Source organism: Rhinolophus sinicus, linkage group LG13, assembly GCF_036562045.2.
Source record: "Rhinolophus sinicus isolate RSC01 linkage group LG13, ASM3656204v1, whole genome shotgun sequence".
NCBI classification, from domain to species: domain Eukaryota; kingdom Metazoa; phylum Chordata; class Mammalia; order Chiroptera; family Rhinolophidae; genus Rhinolophus; species Rhinolophus sinicus.
Genome location: NC_133762.1, coordinates 1,892,828 through 1,909,897, shown reverse-complemented (window position 1 = coordinate 1,909,897; position 17,070 = coordinate 1,892,828). Strand labels below are relative to the sequence as shown.

The window sequence follows — 17,070 nt, the reverse complement described above, 5'->3', positions numbered from 1 at the left end:
TTCTTTTTTTTTTTTTTAAGTAGAATAGGGTTTACTTTTTTTTTTTAAAGATTTTATTGGGGGAGGGGAACAGGACTTTATTGGGGAACAGTGTGTACTTCCAGGCCTTTTTTCCAAGTCAAGTTGTTGTCCTTTCAATCTTAGTTGTGGAGGGTGCCATTCAGCTTCCAGTGGTTGTCCTTTCAGTCTTAGTTGTGGAGGGCGCAGCTCAGCTCTAGGTCCACTTGCTGTTGCTAGTTGCAGGGGGCACAGCCCACCATCCCTTGCGGGAGTCGAACCAGCAACCTTGTGGTTGAAAGGACATGCTCCAACCAACTGAGCCATCTGGGAGCTCAGCGGTAGCTCAGCCGCTGTTCAATCTCAGTTGAAGGGGGCGTTGCCCACCATCCCTTGCAGAAATCGAGGAATCAAACTGGCAACCTTGTGGTTGAGAGGATGCACTCCAACCAACTGAGCCAACCAACTGAGCCATCCGGGAGGCAGCTCAGCTCAAGGTGCCATGTTCAATCTTAGTTGCAGGGGGTACAGGCCACCATCCCTTGCAAGAGTCGAGGACTCGAACCTGCAACCTTGTGGTTGAGAGCCCATGCTCCAACCAACTGAGCCAACTGCGAGCTCAGTGGCAGCTCAGCTCAAGGTGCTGTGTTCAATCTTAGTTGCAGGGGGCACAGGCCACTATCCCTTGCGGGAGTCGGGGAATTGAACTGGTAACCTTGTGGTTGAGAGCCCACTGGCCCATGTGGGAATCGAACTCGCTGCCTTCGGCATTAGGAGCATGGAGCTCTAACCACCTGAACCACCGGGCCAGCCCTATTATTCGTATTTTTGATCCCTCTTCCTCTTCCTCCTCCTTCTCCTTCTTCTTAAAGAAGTCCCTTTAAAATGTCTTGTAATACTGGTTTGGTGGTGATGGGAACCAAAGAGTTTCTAGTCTGGGAAACTCTTTATCTGTCCTTTGATTCTAAATGATAGCTTTGCTGGGTAGAGTAATGTCGGTTGTAGGTCCTTTCTTTTCATCACTTTGAATATTTTGTGTGAATCCTTCTGGACTATAACGTCTTTTGAGAAATCAGCTGATAGTCTTTTGGGAGCTCCTTTTAAGTACCGTGTTTCCCTGAAAATAAGACCTAGCCGGACAATCAGCTCTAATGCATCTTTTGGAGCAAAAATTAATATAAGACCCAGTCTTATATAATATAGCATAATGTAAGACTGGGTCTTATATTAATTTTTGCTCCAAAAGATGCATTAGAGCTGATTGTCTGGCTAAGTCTTATTTTCAGGGAAACAGGGTAACTAACTGCTTTTCCTTGCTTCTTTTAAGATTCTGTCTTTGTCTTTAACCTTTGGCATTTTTATTATAATGTATCTTGATGTGGGCCTGTTTGGGTTCATCTTGTTTGTGACTCTCTGTGCTTCCTGGGCTTGTATGTCTATTTCCTTCACCAGGTTAGAGAAGTTTTTCTTCAAATAGGTTTTCAATCCCTTGCTCTCTTTCTCCTTCTGGTACCCCTATGATGAGAATGTTGATACACTTGATGTCCCAGAGGCCCCTTAAACTATCCTCATGTTTTTGGATGCTTATTTTATTTTTGCTGTTCTGATTGGGTGTTTTCTGCTACCTTATCTTCCAAATCGCTGATTTGATCCTATGCTTTATCTAATCTTCTGTTGATTCCTTCTAGTGTATTCTTCATTTTAGTTATTATATTTGTATTCTTCATTTATGACTGCTTCTTTTTTATGTTCTATTTCCATTTTTATATTTTCTATTTTTTTTAGCATCCTTATAACCAGTGTTTTGAATTCTGCATCTGGTAGATTACTTGTTTCCATATTGTTTAATTGTTTGTTTTATTGGGGGGAGCTTTTTTTGTTATTTCATTTGAGACATGTTTCTTGGTCTTCTCATTTTGGCTGCCTCCCTGTGTTTGTTTCTATGTATTAGGTAGAGCTGCTATGTCTCCCAGTATTGGTAGTGTGGCCTTATGTAACAGGTGTCCTATGGGGCCCAGTGGCACATTCTCCCTGGTCATCTGAGCCTGGTGCTCCAGGAATGTTCCTTGTGTGAGTTGTGGGTGCCCTCTTGTTGCAGTTGAGCCTTGATTTTTGTTGGCTCATCAATTGAAGGGATTGATCCTCAGGCTGTTTGGCTTTGAGGACTGGCCGTGACTACAGTGGAGGAGCTGTTGTGCAGGGACTGACCCTACGGAGCAGGGTCCACTTTAGCAGGACTCTGGTCCCTGCCCAGTCTTTCCTTTGGGTGTGTCCTTCGTAGAGGAGGTTGGGTGGTGTTCTGGTGTGGTCTGAAGCTGGACATGACGTGTCTTTTGGGAGCAGAGGGGCTCTGGTGCGAGTCAAGGCCAGCCGCTGCCTGTGCTCTGCCTGGAGCCACCTGGTAGGAGCTACAAAGTGATCTGCAGATTGTTGCCACTTGTGCGGGGCTTGGAGGCATCTGGGAGAGGCTAAGCTGTGAACCGAGGCCAGCTGACACTAGTGCTGGGCGTGGGGCTGCTTAGCAAGGGGTATGGGGCACACCGAGGCCAGATCTGTTTGTTTGAGGTTTGTGAACCTTTGAGAGATTTTAGGAAAGTCCACAGCATGAGCCAAGACAGGCTGTTTGTATGGAAAAGCCACTGGAAGTGGCATGGATGGGCCTGAAAGTTGAGTGGGTCAGGGTCTCGGAACCACCAGGCTATTGGCCTGGTTGATGGAGACTCAGATATGGTGCCTGATTTTGTGTGTAAACTAGGTGTGGGGAGTGCTCAACAAATGAACAATGGCTTCTGCCAGCACTTCTGTCCAGGAGAAAGCTTCCCCTCCAGCCCTCGAGCTGAAGCCAGACAACTCAATTCCTCCCTGTGAGTCCCTGGAGCCTTTTGAGTTGCTGCCCCAGAGCTGGAGCTCAGAGTAGATAAGTTATTCAGTAAATCCGTGTGTGGGCCCTTTACAAGGAGCGCCTGGAAATGCAGCCACCCTCTGTCACTCAACCACCATCTCTGCTGGTTTTCACAGCCAAAATTGTGTGGACTTCTCTCCCCGGCCCTGGAACCCTGGGCTGGGGACCCTGGTGTGGTGTTTGGACTCCTCACTCCTCAGTGAGTGACCTCTATTGTCAAGATGTGCCTCCCGATTTTTAATGGTCACATTTGGATGTGGGACCAGTCTGCACTTCTGCCCCTCTGCCAGGCTTGAGGTGGCTTCTTCTGTATGTCCTTAGAGGTAGGACTTCTGTTCGACACTTCTGTTCAGCTAGACCTCAGGTAGTTCTCAGTCATGGTTGTTCTGTAGTTTAGTTGTAATTTTATTTTTAATTTTATTGGGGAATATTGGGGAACAGTGTGTTTCTCTGGGGCCCATCAGCTCCAAGTTGTTGTCCTTCAATCTAGTTGTGGAGGGCACAGCTCAGTTCCAAGTCCAGTTGCCATTTTCAATCTTTAGTTGCAGGGGTCACAGCCCACCATCCCATGTGGGAATTGAACCAGCAACCTTGTTGTTGAGAGCTCACGCTCTAACCAACTGAGCCATCCAGCTGCCCCTCCGGAAACTCAGCGGCAGCTCATTGTCTTCAATCTAGTTGTGGAGGGCACAGCTCACTGGCCCATGTGGGAATCAAACTGGCAACCCTGTTGTTCAGAGCTCGTGCTCCAACCAACTGAGCCATTCGGCCGCCCCTAGTTGTAATTTGTGAAGTTGTCATGGGAGGAGGCAAGCACAGCATTTTCCTGCTTTGCCATTTGGAACAGAAGCCAATGTATTTCTAATTTTTGGAGGGAGAATTTTTGTTGATAGAAATTCAAGTTATAGCTAGACAAGTTACATAATGAGAGGCCATAATCTATATTCTGACTCCCGCAGTTTTTATCCACCAATACCAATATTTTGATGACGTCTTTTATACCTTCAGACCTATGCTTGTGAAATACATATGTTTGTTTCTCTGTATGTTTTGGCATATATACCTATATATAAAACATACAATGATAATTGTATAATTTTTAGCCAGATATACCATGTCACAGTATTGCCACACATTGATATCAGTGTCCTTTTATTTAGTTCTGAAAAAATACATGGTATGTGTGGGAACAGAGTCCCAGAGAGCAGTTTCCAGGCACTCGGCCTCACGTGGAAAGTGCTGGCTCGGGTAGTAGATGGCCATCAGCTGTGGCTAGTTGGCCATCAGCTGTTACCGGTTAGCCATTGGCCACTGATATAACTGTCGTGGTTGAGTTAGCAAGTGCGGATTGCAATTAGCAAGTGGGGTCGGTTCATAGAGAAGCAGACTGCAGATTGAGGATCGTGTGCCTCCTGCTTTGTTGGTCTGCAACTTGATGCCAGCGAGAATATAGTGGTATGACTCCCCTATCTATGGCTCCATGGATGTTCCATTTTGGCCTCACCATATCCTGTGTTCTTGTGTGGGGAGCGGGACCAGAGACCCTGTGTGACAGTATATATTACCATTAACTGCCTGCTAGGTGAGGACACTAAGAATGAGGCAGGTAGTGTAACTGGTGAATAGTTACATAAGTATTAAGTGATGTAATCAGAACACTATCACTTTCACTCTCTCTACACCACCAGCCCTCCCCCACTAAGTAGGCATAAACATCTTCTCATTGCCCTGCTGTCCTGTGCTGTGGATGTGTAAAAAAATTGAGTAATTATTGATGTGTCTCAAATGTTTTTTGTAATAATCAGTTTGTAAAAATGTGCCGTAATTTGTTTACTCAATCATCCATTATTCTTTGACAGGTATATGTAGTAATTAGTTTTCCTTTTTTTGCCAAAACTACACATATGCTGTACATTTATCTGGGCTAGAGGCCCAGATAAATATATACATATGGAAGCTATATGGTAGGAAATAGTACAACTTGGAGAGTGATTTGTAATTATGTATTAAGATTGCAGAGATGCACACACTTTTACCTGGACCTTAAAATTATATATGTATAATTATATAAAATTAAGATTTTTACTTGGTGTAGGGGGGCAAACTTCCCAGAAGAAAGGAAAGGCACAGATGAGGAGGGAAGCATCCTGGGACATTAGGAGGACTTAAAATAGTGCTTTGAAAATGGAGAGGCTAGAATAGAGGCTGAGGTGGGAGTCAGGGTTCGTGTCCTGTCATGAGAATAGAAGGGAACAAAAGGGATGTTCAAGTTAAACTCTTCTTCAGATTAAATGAAAGTTGGGATTTATTGGGAAGTAGGCAAAATTATAGATGAAAACAATGAGAGGTATATTCATTCTTTTTGTTCAATTTAATATGAAGGAGGTGAGAAGAAAACCGTATCTCCAGGTGGTTTGAGAAGGAGCTGGCTCAGCCAAAGGGCAGAACCCTCCTCCTCCAGGGCTGACCTCCTGGGGGAGCAGCTTCAAACCCCGTTCATATTCGCAGAAACGGGGGGATTGCAGGGAGGGTAACACGAGGAGAGGTGCCGCATGCCAGAGATTGAAATCGCCTTATTTGGTTCTGAACATGAATAAAAGGAGAGTCTTCGCCATCACCCCATGTCCACTGCTCGGGAGGGACCTCACAGCAGATCAACACGCACGAACTTTCCATGTCCTCTGAGGATCCCGTTCAGCAGGGTTGCAGAAAACTTAGAAAACTACCGTGTGGGCCGAGAGCTGCGCCTGGGAACGCAGACGACGGAGTCAGACCTGGGATGGGCCACACAGGGTGGCCTCTTGGAGGACACGTCTGAGGATGTGCTCAGGTGTGAGAGCGGTGAGCGAGGCAAACTGGGGTGGGGGGAGAGAGAGGAGAGTGTGTCCTGACCGAGGCAAGGGCGTGAGAAGAGGCCGATGCATTGGAAGGAACACGGGGGCCAGTAACGGGCGAGGATGCCAGGCGCATGAAGGGCAGACGGTGCTGGGACCGGCAGGTGAGACGGCAAGTCAGGACGTGAGGCAGCGGCAGCCCGCACAGCAATGCACTTGGTGTGGAGGAATTTTGAATGTCTGGGTCTTATTCCTTGAAACGTCACCCCCGCCTGTGAGGTGCGCCTGTCAGGAAGACGTCAGAATAAGTGAGGATGGTCCCTGTCCACTAGGGAGGTCCCTGGGCCTTAGCAGGAGGGGTTCTGGGCTGGGAGGGGCAGCGGGGAGGGAGTAGAGAGGATCTCGGCTCGCGGACCAGTCGGGACGCTTAGTGCTCCTGCTGGCCTCCCTCTGCATCGCTTACACCCCGGCCCCCCACCCATCGGAGTGCAGACTCCTGTCCCTCGTTTTGCAGGTGAAGGTGGGATTCGGACCTTGATCCTAAAATTCGGAGCGGCCGGCGTCTCACAGCGCCACCTGGCGTCCACAAGCGGGAGGCCAGGAGCAGCCTTAACAGAAAACAGGGTTAAATCGATCCTCAGCTGTGCACAGAAGGAACCCATTTCAGAACGATTTGATTATGTTAAAGAAAGTTGGAAAATACTTAATGGGATCAAATAGTTCATGCAATATATTATATTGTAGTACCTCCGGCATTTAATATATAATTTGGCAGAGAACTTTCTTCTTGAATTTAAAATTTTAAAGTTTACAGTGAAAATGGATTTGTTGTTTTTTTTTTCAGAAAAGCAAAAGGAATTGTAAAATTAACACCCATATCGAGCCACCCAGATTCAAAATGATCAACATATTGCTATAGTAAACTCACCTATATACACATGTGTGAATAGACAATTTTGGAGTAAATAAGATATGATGACATCCCCGCCTGCATTTTCACAAAGTACGGATATTCTTCTATAACCACAATGCCTAGTCCACTCCTAACAAAAGTGAGGGGGATAGTTCCCTAAGGTCATGACCCCTGTTTCGTATATCTCTAACTCCCCCCACACCGCCCGTCCTAGAAGTTGAATTTCTTTTTCCCAGCAAGGGTGCTATAGAAGATGACATTCAAGTCTCCAAAATCCCTGTAGAATTTAGGCAAGGCCCCCAACACCATTCCCTGCTTTCATTTTTTAGTACATTCCCAGTGGGTTTTATTCGATGCCGTGCCTCCTCTTTTTCTTTCCGTGCTCTCTGGAGTCTCCAGGACTTTTCCATTCATCGCACCAGCAAAAGCCAGCGCTGGTGGGAGCCTGGCAACGGAGTCCCTGGGGGCCTCCTGCGCAAGCGCAGACGACCTACTGAGCTCAATCCTACGGAGCTCAATCCGTTCCTCGGACTTTGCCCACCAAGGGCGGGGCCTCCCAGGCACCGCTGAGCGCAGGGCCCGGCTGAGGGTCTCGCTGCGGGATCTGCTGCACAGACGAGGTCAGCTGCTCTGCTCTTCCTCTGGGGTCAGTTGGAGAGTTTGTATAAAGAACGCGTTTGTGCAGAAGTCGTACTGCTTGCTGTAGACTACCGCTTCAGGCCTTGCCTTGTAATATTTGTTCTCTCTTTCTGTTTTGGCATGCAAATGTCTTTAACATCTGTGTGTAAATGCTCATATTTTAAATCACATAAATATTATCTACAACCAGATTCATAGATTTGCATTGTGCATATGTTTCAGTCCTGTTTTTAAAAATGCCTTCGTAACCATTTTTCAAAGAATCTTTTCAATTATTGTAATCTTTTCAAGCATCTTTACTAGATAGAATGGGATTTTTTTTAAAAAGGCAGATGTTGCAGTTTTCCCGTTTTAGTGTTTTCCAGAAATTGTATTGATCCACCTTTCTAGTATTTAGCCAATTCAGTGACGTCCATTGTTTCCCGCTGAACGCTGACACCTCTCTGACATGGTTCGCTTGTGCAGAGGCTGCTGAGTGGCCTGGAGACTGAAGATGGGGTTCCTCAATCTGTGTTGAAAAGGGATTTCCTCACAGGAAACCAAGAGACACAAAAGCACGATGGGGTAGAAAGAATTCAAAGAAGCATCCTTACACGGTGCATCTCTGAGAGACTCGATAGCACGTATCTGCTATGCAAGTAGTGAAATCCTTTATTTAATTGTCTAACAACTATTCTGGAGGGACTATTGTTCTAGGTTTATGAGATGTGAACAGCCAACAGAACAGAAACATTGTTGCTTAATGGATATTTTCCCTCCAAAGGGTATGTCTGTTCTAGGGGTCGACACTTCATATACAGAATCTAAAGGTCAGATCTCAGTCCAAAAATTCCCCATCATCTTCACTCTATTAGACCATTCACCTTCATTTTACTTCCTGTGAAGAGCAATCCCATGAACGACATATAATATGGTGTTTATGTAGCAAGATGATTGGCAAGTTTAAAGGTAACGAGAGTTTTTTAATTTTTGATTTTTTTAAACAAATAGAGGTGATGAGCCTTACTGGTATCCCTTTCTCTTGAGATAATTGTGTTTCGCTCTTATAAATAGGAAACCCGACTTGAACTATTTCATAATGCTGCAAGTTCATCAGCCACACATAACAAGAAATCATCAAAAAGGCAGGTTAGGGTCCCTAAGAGTGGTTCAACCTACATGCACACATCGTTTCCTTCATCTCTAATGGGTAGCCCTTCATCGTTGGGCTGTTGGAAGATGGCAGTGGCAGGAAGATTTGCAGTCAGGAAGATGAAAGGGTTGAGGGCCAAGTCCAAGTGACTTTTCCTTGTGTCTTTGCCTTTTTCTTCTGCGCCCATCCTAGTTTTGTGACGCTTGCCTCAGTGCAGTCGTGATGTACTTAGCAGCTCCGTGTGCACGTGTGCTGGCTGATCGCCCTCGCCTCTTAGCACTAGACTTGGGAGACTGTTTGATGAGCTAGACCTTGAATGAACCAACAAGCTGTGTCTGTCAACTCCCCTCTCCTGCATCTGGGCCAGGTTTTGGCAACAACAGGGAGATGGTTAAGAAAGCAGGGCCATACCCCAAGTGCTGTTTCCAGGTCTGCATGATCTTAAAATGTGGGCAGTGGTAAAAAGCTGGTCACAGAAACCCGGGAAATTGACTGTGAGGCTTTCCTGTTTCTACCACTTATTAGATTGAAGACTGCTAGTCATTTACCAAATACCTGATTTTGTTAGACACTCAATGGCAATAACAATGACCACCTCATTATAAATCGTGGGGATTAAATATGTAGCTAGTACATACTTATGCTCAATCAACATTTTTATTGTTATTTTCTGAGCAGAAGTGTCTCTTAATTTGGTGAGCCTCAGTGCAGAAAGAAAAAAAGCCACAGAGAACAGCGATGCCCTTTCTTTACCCATCTCCACACTGGCTAAAGCTTACTGCTTGATTCTGGATGTAGAGTCAGGACAATGGTCTGGACAGATGGGCACCCACATGGAAAACTGACGGCCAACATGTGGTTTGTGGGGCTGCTCCAGGAGACAGAATCTGTGATGTGACCCAGTTCCCACACCCCACAACCCAGCAGTGAGAATATGCACCGGAAGTTCCTAGAACCAAGCCTCACTGTACAGATACTGGCATATTTTAGCCGTAGTGTGAATAGCCAAATGGGTTATCACCTCTATACTTCAAAATATCATATTAGGACTCTTGTTTCTGTTTTACAGATTAGAAATCTGAGCCTCAGCCAAGTTACGAAATTTGCCTAAAGCCACACAGAAAATGGCAGGACTGGAAAACCAGCCCAGGCAGCCAGACTCCACAGATCTCATTCCTCGATATGAAAACTCACTGCCAACAGCATGTAAGTAGCAAACAAATCTGGAATTTTTAGTGTTGTGCCTGCCTCCCTCCACTCTAAGGCTCTTGATTTCATTCTCCTGTCCTCCAGCATCACATTCTTTGAACACCAAATTGAAAAACTGCCCTGGCATGTCACATTTGGCCTGGTGACAATACAAATCTCATAATCTCTACAAGGGAAGAGACCTCAAGCTGTGGCCTGCATAGCAAGTGGCAGCCTCCAAAATAAAAAACCCGTTATGTAGTGTTTACTGAAATGCCCACAGTTTACAAGTAAGACATGAGATCCAAGTATCCCCTCCCCATCCCACAAAATATACAGTTTAGTGGTATTGTCAGAAGTAAACAAAGCTGGGCAGCACTTGAAGTGGTAAGGACAGAATTTTAATCAGTAATGTATTATTGCAATGGCATAGAGGGGCCAGTGTTAAATGGACTCAACTTCTATTTGTACAGAGGTGTTTGGGCATTTTAAAGAGAGGATGAGGGAAAAGGCATGGAAATGAGAGGAGGCTCAGGGGAGTGAAAAAATGACAAAAGCTGGTCAGTGTAAATTAATTAGGGCCACCTTGTCTGCTAGCTGACAATTATTGAAGTTAAGTTTCCACCTTCTTAACAAAGGCGTCGTCCTTCTTAATTTCATTTCCAAGGAAAATCTTGAGTCCTGGAGAAAATCTTGGGTCAACCCCTGAGTTGAAAGAGATACATATACGTCTGAAAGGGACAGAGGAAGGACTCAAAAGTGTAATCCCATGTTAGTAGATGCTCTAAGAAAAGGGGATCTATCGTCTGGTGTTGGTGAGAAAAGACAGTAAATTCTTTTGGCAGCCTTGAGTCAACCTCGGGATTGAGCTGTTAGAAACGATGATAGTATTTGCTTAAATCTTTTAATGTTTAAGGAGAAGGGCAGAATTATTTGAGAGTCTGTAGTTTTTCATGGGGTCAGATGGAGGCCCAGTTGAGAACCTGAGAGCTGGGTTTTCAGAGGAACCTGGTCATAGTTTGGTCAAGGAGATGGTCTGTCAGGTTCATATGGAACCTCAAAAGGCCCTACGCTGTCTTGTCAAAGCCATCCTGAAAAGGGACAAAGATGAAGGTCTTACACTTCCTGGTTTCAGAAATCATTACAAAGCTACAGTAAATGAAATAGTGTGGTATCAGCATACAGCCAGACATATGGCCCAATGGAATAGACTAGAAAGCTCAGGAATAAACCCTTGCATATGGGGTCAGATGATTTATGAGGTGCCAAGACCATTCAATGAGAGAAAGGCAGTCTTTTCAACAAATGGTGTGAAAAAAACTGGATATCCACCTGCCAAGTATAAAGTATAAAGTTTGGTCCTTAAACCATATACTAAAACAACTCAAAATGAAACAAAGACCTAAATATAAGGTCTAAAACTATAAAACTTCTTGAATAAAACATAGAGGAAAGCTTAATGACGATGGAGGGGGCGGGAGAATTGAGGAGTTATTTAATGGGCACACAGTTTCATTTTCACAAGATGAAAAGAATTTTAGAGATTGGTTTCACAAAAGTATGACTGTACTTACTATTACTGAACTGTATGCTAAAAAGTAGTTATGATGGTGGAGTTTATATTGTGTGTAATTTACCACAATTACAAACTTTTAAAATTTAATTTTAAAAAAGGTAATATTTCCATATGTATCTTCTTATATGTGAATAAATTAATTTAGTCTCTCCAAAATAACATGAATAGCAGTTCAGCATTGCCATAGTTCACTCAAATTTTTAATCAAATAAATAGGAAGAATTAAAAGCAATCATCTAATTTTCATAGAAGAAAAGCAGGGCTTGATATTTGAGATGTTTTATTTATTATGGGTTGAATATTTGTCCTTGTCACTGTTCTTTCTGGGTTGCTACCCTCCACTGATCTCCCAGAGGACCAGCGCTGTGATGTGTTTAGGGATCCAAAGATCAAATCACAGCTCATCACAGTTGTCTATTCTTTGTTTTTGTCCCACAAACCTGTGTCATCCCTGTAATGACTTTTTATATTATTCTCATCTATTTGCTAACCATTGGCTCTTTTAAAATGAAGAATATTAAATCTGAGCAGAACCACTGAGCAAGATGTACAATTAAAAAGTTATAATGGGGAAGAGAGAAGCAGAACCTTAGCTCAGTGTATTTTATCACTCCAAGGGACAGTTATCTAAGATCAATGGTCAGGAGGTCAGTTGCTAGGGCTGCCATAACAAAATACAACAGATTGGGTGACTTAAAAATTTTTTTTCTCACAGTTCTGGAGGCTGGAAGTCGAAGATCAAGGTGTAGGCAGGTTTGGTTACTTCTAGCCCTTTCCTTTGATTTGCAGACGGCCACCTTCTCACTGTGGTCTTTCCTCTCTGTGTTATTACCCCTGATGTCTCTTTGCATGTTCAAATTTTCTCTTCTTATAAGGACACCAATCAGATTGGATTAGTGGCCACCCTAATGGCCTTCTTTTAACTTAATCACCCCTTTAAATGCATTCTCTCCAAAAGCATTCACAGTCTGAGGTATGGGGTGTTAAGGCTTCAACATATGAATTTTGGGAAGACACATTACACACATAACAAGCACCAGCATAGATTTAAAGGCTACAGAAATAATGGAATGACTACCCAGAGGTTAAAGTTGTTCCAGGGGAACAAGGCAAGAAGAATGATCTGTTCATAAAACTGAGGACACATTGGGGCAAGAGATAAATCTGAATGCGTAGGCGGCACTCTTATCACTTTATACAGGAGGTGTAAATTGAAATTTTCTACTATGAAAAAGGGATATTCACATTTTTAACATGGGGGAGGCACTACTAAGTCAAAGAGGGAAAGACCAAAAATAAGGAAATTGATGCAATAGCCCATTTATGTTTAAGTTCAGTTTATTAAGGTGAAGTTCATCTTTTTCCAGTAGACAATTCAATGTATTTCAACAAATGCATCCAGTAATGCAACCACCGCCATGATTAAGATACAGATCATTGCTCATCACCCCTGAAATTTCTGTTGTGACCTTTTGCAATTTATCCCTAAGCATATCATATTTTAGAGACTATTGTAAAATACATTTTTTAACTTCTATATCCAGTTATTCATTATTAGGATATACCGTGTTTCCCTGAAAATAAGACCTAGCCGGACAATCAGCTCTAATGAGTCTTTTGGAGCAAAAATTAATATAAGACCCGGTCTTACTTTTCTATAATTAAGACCAGGTATAATATAATATAATATAATATAATATAATATAATATAATATAATATAATATAATACCGGGTCTTATTAATTTTTGCTCCAAAAGACTCATTAGAGCTGATTGTCTGGCCAGGTCTTATGTTCAGGGAAACACGATATAAAGACAATTGATTATGACCCATTCATTTTTGAAAACTAAGAAAATGTTTAGAACAACCACATGGCATCATGCATTTTGCTACACGTGAGGGTTGGACAAATGGGCAAAAAGATAGTTTCTCCTTGAAATGTAAGTCAAGTGGCAATTTGAATCCAGAGTGGAAATCAGACTAGATGTGTGGTAGCAAGGAATGTGTATTATTCTGTTGCAACCCACAAGATGCCCTGCCACGCAACCTGAATTTAAACGGTCTTTGAAGGTGTCCTGGGGAAAGCACTTTATGATTGAATACAGAAAGAACAAGCAGCAGAAAGCCATGGAAATTAGGAGCTAGGGAAGGCAAAAGAAGGACTTACATTCAGGTAGGGACCAGTGAATGTACAGAAGTCAAAAGATTTGAGATATCACATGAAAAGCAGACATTTCAGTAACCTGAAGAAAATGAAGTAGGTGACTGGGCTAGTTTTTGTAGGATTTTATTCCATGTTAATGTGTTTGGATTTTATAGATTTTCATGTTTCATCAGGGTCTGCTTACTAGGAACACAGCTGGTGTAACTGTAAAATGAGAATGTTAGAGTCTTGTAAATTTCAAATAAAAACATATGGGGTTTAGAGTCAGACTCTGCATGGGCAAAGGGCAGAGTCTGTGGTGGGCAAAACAAGAGACAGATGAAGGATCAGGAGAATGGCCACAGAAAAATTTAATGTTTTCAGGGTCCAACCTTCTCTTGCTCCAGTCGGACCATGAACACTCCTCCTGGAAGGAGGAAATTCAGCTCCAGACACAGGTTACTTTCATGCCTTCAATTCACCTTCTTAAATTTCAGAAGTATAGGCTATACAGTGTTTTGGGGAATCCGGGACCTCTGAATTCACAGCGCCGTCTAGCATCAACAAAAACCGTAGGCCAATGACAAGTTACAAAGTTCAAAAAAAAAAGTTGGGATCCAGGAGCGAGAAGTGCCTGGGTTCATCTGAGCAGGATTTTAAAAATATTTATTTCAAAAGTGAAACATAATGCATAATCGCTGCGGGTGTGTGTGTGTGATTTTTATTCTCAATAACCATACAAGGAAGCCTGGCCCGTCTCCACTTTGCAGCTTCCTACATGTCACTTAAGGGTTAAAGATTGGTGTGAATCCTGGTGGACTGATTTATTTCATTTACAAACAGGGTGTGCCAGAGTGTGTTCCATGGACACATATACATTCAGTTTGCTCGTAAATCTAGTTCAGTTGACGGCGGTCATCATCCAGTTGTGTGTGTGTGTGTGTGTGTGTGTGTGTGTGTGTCCAAATACACCGTTTTCCTCTTCAATCGCACTAGAGTTCATGAGTGTGATCTCTTTGAAACGTAGTCTGATTGGGAGACCCGGCGTCTGCTGTTGGCTCTGCGGCTGAGCACCGCCCCCGCCCGGCAGGTCCGCCCCAGGCCGCACCGAGAAGGACAGTGCTCAGAGCGCCCGGCTCAGACCTGCAGCCCGTGGGAAAGGGGCCATTGCAGGCGCAGCCCGCTGGCTCGCGGGGTGCTGTGGGAAGGTCACGTGGCCTGCGGGCCCACCCATAGCGATCTCAGCCGCGGATCCCGTTCCAGTGCCCCGGAGGGGGCGGGGCGGGAGGAGGTGCGTCGCCCTTTCCGCTCCGGCTTTCCGGCTTCCGTTTCCGCTGGCTTCTCCCTGTCCGTCCGCTTTAAGGCACCCGCTGGGGGTTTCCTCTCCGCCGTTTGCTCAGCAAAGATTTTTTAACGAGTACATGAGTGTTTGCCTCATTTAAAAAAAAAAAAAAATCATCCGTAGACTTTATATAATTGTTTTAGTTCTGACACTTTAACTTTGTATGAACCTCGGTTTTTTGTTTTTGTTTTTCAGAAAAATACGTACTGTGGTGTTTCCACAACCCTCTCTTCCTTCCCCCTTTTTTTTACTTATATAAACATTGCCTAAACCCATAGTTTTATCCTCTTCCTTTTAAAATATTAATCCTTTTCATTTGGTTTACTGCATTCATCTGAAAAGTTTCAGTATTTTTTAATAATACTCGAGTGTCTATAGGAGACAAATCATTTTTTATGTTGTGGTTAAGATTCTCTTTTGATTCTCGTGTTTTTCTTTTACAACAAAATGTCTTTAATATGAGAGGACTTTTAGGGTTTCCAAAGTCAAACTTATCCCCTACATCTCCATATTCACATTATATAATACTTTTTTTTTTTAATTGTGCAAGGTTTAAAAAAGTGTTACAACTTTTAAAACAGCTATTGGACCTGTTGTGCCATGTATCCTGATGTATCTTACTCCCTTACCCTAGCTCTCACTTTAAAACTAATCATTCAGTCTGCAAATTATTTTTCTAATTTGTACTGCCTCTGGGTCACCTATGTTATTCTTCCATTTCTGGATTTTTTTAAAGCTTGCAGGGTCTTATGGTCTGAGACAATTTATTCACCTCTGCGGTTACAGCATGGAAGCAGCCATGGGCTACATAAAAATGAATGGGCATGGCTGTATTTCAGCAAAGCTTGATTTACAAATGTATGATTTAACCAAGGAAAGCAGTTTCTGACCCTGCACCTTAATCAGCTCCTTGCTCATGGTAAACAACATTGTAGCTTATAGAACCTCAAAAGTCATGTATATCTTATTTTGGTTGTTCATTATTTTGATTTACCTCCATTTTGTGCTTTGATGAAATGTTTAAGCAATATTAGAGAAGGTAAGGGAAAGGGAGTGAATCCCAACATAAACACACTATGGTCTGCTATGCTTTATTAGTTGTTTCTATTGTCCTTTGACCTTGTATACTTTTTTTTACCCTCCTATTGTTGTTGTTGTTGTTGGTTTTGATAGGAATATATGCTGATGTTAATGTTAAAGAAAAAAAGTCAATGACACCTGTTAAAGATGGTAAGGCAGACTTCATTCAGGACCATTGTAATAGGTATAGGGACCACTGTAATGGGATTTTACAGTGAGAGAGAGAGGTTAGTTTTAAAACCAAATACAGAGGGTTGCTAGAAGGGCGGGGGGGTGGGGATAAGGGGAAGGTGAGAGGTTTTGAAAAATAGTCGGTAACCACAAGATGGTCATGGGGGTTTGAAAATTAATTTGGGGAACGTACAGAGGGATAGTGGATGGGGGGAGGGGGTTTCACACAGTGTGAGGGATATAAATGATAAACGTCTAAGTTTTGCTTTGTCTTGTACACCTGAAACTAATTAAAAAACAAATAAATTTGGAAAAAAAATACCTTTTCATAAAAAAAAATACAATGTACTGTTTTTATCTTGATAATAAAAATGATGAAGCAGAAAAAAAAAAAAAACAAATACAACACTGGCAAGTGAGAATTTATAGCCATGGATGAGGGGGTGGGGGTCAGCAGACAGTACGTTACTAAGTGGAAATGGGTAAGAGGGGCTCTGGCTAAATCGACCTAACAAGATTCTTGCTGAAGGCAAGCTGGACGTCTCAGACACAAACTGGGGGAAGGTGGAGGATGAGGAACTTGTTAGATATTGAAGATGATCAGCTATCCAGGGTGGGATATTCTGGTTAAAGTGGCTTAGCAGGTTTCTTGCTAAAGCTAGCGTTTACAAGGAAGTGCACAGATGGGACTAGGGAAAGATTCAGGAGACTGACTAAAGTTTGGTCAAGCAAAGAATTTTTGTCAGTAAAAAATAAGGAAAGAAGGAAAATGGAAAATAAAAAAATGATATTTTATTTTATATTTTTCACTATCAGGGAATTCCACCCTGATTTCCAGAAATTGAGCATTTCGGTGCACTACCACAGTAAGACTTCAGTGTCCTTTTTTTTACACGTGTTTATAAAATACACCAATGTATATCACTACATTTGTTTCTTTGTGTTTAAATATATTTTACATAATATATAATGATAATATTAATTTAAGATAGTACTTATTCAGAGGTTATTTTGGGCCAGGCATTATTCTGAAATTAAAATTCAGAAGATACATGTAGAATTTGTTCTATGAATTTAACCACTGTATCGATGAGAAAAAAAGGTAAAATGTGTTTATAGTTTTAAAGCAGTGATGCAGAGACGTTATTCACC

At 42.8% G+C, this 17,070-nt stretch overlaps 1 long non-coding RNA gene across 1 annotated transcript in view; it reads left to right on the top strand.

Annotated features, from left to right (window-relative positions):
• Positions 1-7,079: 7,079 nt before the first annotated feature.
• LOC109459032 (uncharacterized) overlaps positions 7,080-17,070 on the top strand; it is a 51,168-nt gene continuing 41,177 nt past the window's right edge. The window contains exons 1-2 of the long non-coding RNA XR_012491475.1: positions 7,080-7,292; positions 9,487-9,623. This is a non-coding gene — a long non-coding RNA (uncharacterized LOC109459032). The remainder of the gene's footprint in view (positions 7,293-9,486; positions 9,624-17,070) is intronic.